General features: G+C 43.8%; 1 protein-coding gene across 1 annotated transcript in view; it reads right to left on the minus strand.

The window, feature by feature from the left end:
• LOC135537959 (tuberin-like) overlaps nt 1–3,716 on the minus strand; it is a gene marked incomplete at its 3' end in the record, with an annotated part of 74,613 nt that extends 70,897 nt beyond the window's left edge. The window contains 1 exon segment of the mRNA XM_064963969.1: nt 3,539–3,716.
• Between the last annotated feature and the right edge of the window lie 30 nt (nt 3,717–3,746).

The following is a 3,746-nucleotide window of genomic DNA, read 5'->3' on the forward strand; positions in this document are numbered from 1 at the left end:
GCACAGGTTAGTAAAACCAGCAGGGTCACAGAGATGAATAGCAGTGGGTGGTAGAGAGAGAACATGAATAGTAGTGGTAGTGGGTGGTAGAGAGAGAGAGAGAGATGAATAGTAGTGGTAGTGGGTGGTAGAGAGAGAGAGAGAGATGAATAGTAGTGGTAGTGGGTGGTAGAGAGAGAGAGAGATGAATAGTAGTGGGTGGTAGAGAGAGAGAGAGATGAATAGTAGTGGTAGTGGGTGGTAGAGAGAGAGAGAGATGAATAGTAGTGGGTGGTAGAGAGAGAGATGAATAGTAGTGGTAGTGGGTGATAGAGAGAGAGAGAACATGAATAGTAGTGGGTGGTAGAGAGAGAGAGATGAATAGTATTGGGTGGTAGAGAGAGAGAGATGAATAGTATTGGGTGGTAGAGAGAGAGAGATGAATAGTAGTGGGTGGTAGAGAGAGAGAGATGAATAGTAGTGGGTGGTAGAGAGAGAGATGAATAGTAGTGGTAGTGGGTGATAGAGAGAGAGAGAACATGAATAGTAGTGGGTGGTAGAGAGAGAGAGATGAATAGTAGTGGTAGTGGGTGGTAGAGAGAGAACATGAATAGTAGTGGGTGGTAGAGAGAGAGAGATGAATAGTAGTGGGTGGTAGAGAGAGAGAGATGAATAGTAGTGGGTGGTAGAGAGAGAACATGAATAGTAGTGGGTGGTAGAGAGAAAGAGATGAATAGTAGTGGGTGGTAGAGAGAGAGAGATGAATAGTAGTGGTAGTGGGTGGTAGAGAGAGAGAGAACATGAATAGTAGTGGGTGGTAGAGAGAGAGAGAACATGAATAGTAGTGGGTGGTAGAAAGAGAGAACATGAATAGTAGTGGGTGGTAGAGAGAGAACATGAATAGTATGGGTGGTAGAGAGAGAGAGAACATGAATAGTATTGGGTGGTAGAGAGAGAGAGACCATGAATAGTATTGGGTGGTAGAGAGAGAGAGAACATGAATAGTATTGGGTGGTAGAGAGAGAGAGAACATGAATAGTATTGGGTGGTAGAGAGAGAGAGAGAAAACATGAATAGTAGTGGGTGGTAGAGAGAGAGAGAGAGAACATGAATAGTAGTGGGTGGTAGAGAGAGAGAGAGAGAACATGAATAGTAGTGGGTGGTAGAGAGAGAGAGAGAACATGAATAGTAGTGGGTGGTAGAGAGAGAGAGAGAGAGAACATGAATAGTGGTGGGTGGTAGAGTGAGAGAGAGAACATGAATAGTGGTGGGTGGTAGAGTGAGAGAGAGAACATGAATAGTGGTGAGTGGTAGAGAGAGTGAGAGAACATGAATAGTGGTGGGTGGTAGAGAAAGAGAGAACATGAATAGTAGTGGGTGGTAGAGAGAGAGAGAACATGAATAGTAGTGGGTGGTAGAGAGAGAGAGAACATGAATAGTAGTGGGTGGTAGAGAGAGAGAGAACATGAATAGTAGTGGGTGGTAGAGAGAGAGAGAGAACATGAATAGTAGTGGGTGGTAGAGAGAGAACATGAATAGTATGGGTGGTAGAGAGAGAGAGAACATGAATTGTATTGGGTGGTAGAGAGAGAGAGACCATGAATAGTATTGGGTGGTAGAGAGAGAGAGAACATGAATAGTATTGGGTGGTAGAGAGAGAGAGAACATGAATAGTATTGGGTGGTAGAGAGAGAGAGAACATGAATAGTATTGGGTGGTAGAGAGAGAGAGAGAGAGAACATGAATAGTAGTGGGTGGTAGAGAGAGAGAGAGAGAGAACATGAATAGTAGTGGGTGGTAGAGAGAGAGAGAACATGAATAGTAGTGGGTGGTAGAGAGAGAGAGAGAGAGAGAGAACATGAATAGTGGTGGGTGGTAGAGTGAGAGAGAGAACATGAATAGTGGTGGGTGGTAGAGTGAGAGAGAGAACATGAATAGTGGTGGGTGGTAGAGAGAGTGAGAGAACATGAATAGTGGTGGGTGGTAGAGAAAGAGAGAACATGAATAGTAGTGGGTGGTAGAGAGAGAACATGAATAGTAGTGGGTGGTAGAGAGAGAGAGAACATGAATAGTATTGGGTGGTAGAGAGAGAGAGAACATGAATAGTAGTGGGTGGTAGAGAGAGAGAGAACATGAATAGTAGTGGGTGGTAGAGAGAGAGAGAACATGAATAGTAGTGGGTGGTAGAGAGAGAGAGAACATGAATAGTAGTGGGTGGTAGAGAGAGAGAGAACATGAATAGTAGTGGGTGGTAGAGAGAGAGAGAACATGAATAGTAGTGGGTGGTAGAGAGAGAGAGAACATGAATAGTAGTGGGTGGTAGAGAGAGAGAACATGAATAGTATTGGGTGGTAGAGAGAGAGAACATGAATAGTATTGGGTGGTAGAGAGAGAGAGAGAACATGAATAGTAGTGGGTGGTAGAGAGAGAGAACATGAATAGTAGTGGGTGGTCAATTATTCCACTCTGTATGTGAACGTTGTGTCATTTAGAAAAGTCATGGAGTTGTCTTGGTGTCTCGGAAAACAGTTGGTTATCAATGTAGTTTATTGACTACGTTGTCCTACCCACCTACTCACCTCCTTTTAACCACAAGGTTGCTTCTCCTCAGACCTTCAATGTTTTGATTTATTTTTATACCAGAAATCAAATTCAATTCAATGTGTTTTGAGTACAAGGAATCAAGGAAAGATCAATTGAGGGAGCCCTGGCCCAACTTTTTGCATTACGTGACTGCTGTTAGTTTCTGTCAAACAGATAAATGACAGAGAGACATGCCCCAACATCACACCCCTTCTCGACATCGTTTTTGTCCTTTGCACCTGTGGTTCTCCATAAATGAGTGCACGTTCAGACTCACACCACATGCATCTTGCAAAGCGAGCTAGGGGTTAGGAGCTAGGGGTTAGGAGCTAGGGGTTAGGAGCACATCAGACAGCAAACAGTTGCCCTAGAAACATCCCATTCCTCTGCACATCCTAAATGGCCTTTGATATGATATTCATAACGTTGTTGTTACATAACGCGAATAATAACCGCTTGTACAGAAAGCAACTAGGAGGACTCTGTTATGGTCACGGGAAAGTGGTAGTTTGTGTGTCCGTGCTAATATAGAATACGTCCCAAATGGCACAATCACTACATATAGAATATAGTGCCATTTGGGACGCAATTAGGCTATACTTCAGTAGCTAGTCAGTAGTACCTACAACCTCGGGATCAGCGACAATCAGCTATTGAGTACTAGCTGGGGGGAAAGAGAGTACCACGAAACAAGCCAGGAGAATGTTGAAATAATTCTCCATGTGAAGCAGAGAGAGAACCGAGTGAACAACGATAGCTAACTAACGTTATCTAGTTCTGTTTTAGATGTAACAACAGTACCCGGTCAGGTGCCCATTCGTGTATGTTCAACATCCGTCCGGAACAGCTGACAAAATAGCGAACAGGGAGAGAGAAAGAGCGACACAAACAAGCACTAATAAATAGATATTGTTGACTAGCTATCTGCTTGTTTTCGTTCCAGACCTAGGGCTTTAAAAACAACGGAAGTTCATACCTTCTATCGATCTAGATGCGTTTCTGGCGTCATTCACGTGAGGCCGGCAGGTGGACAAAATACCGAGCAAGACAAATTCATGCATTTAGAATTTGTTTATCCCAATATTTCAAAAGCTTTCCCCAAGTCAGATCAGTCCCCCCACTCGACAACCGGATGGACTGTCGGGCACTTCCTATAAAAACACGTTTGTCGCGGGAGTTGACGG

The sequence above is a fragment of the Oncorhynchus masou genome, unplaced genomic scaffold, assembly GCF_036934945.1.
Source record: "Oncorhynchus masou masou isolate Uvic2021 unplaced genomic scaffold, UVic_Omas_1.1 unplaced_scaffold_877, whole genome shotgun sequence".
Taxonomy (NCBI): Eukaryota; Metazoa; Chordata; class Actinopteri; order Salmoniformes; family Salmonidae; genus Oncorhynchus; species Oncorhynchus masou.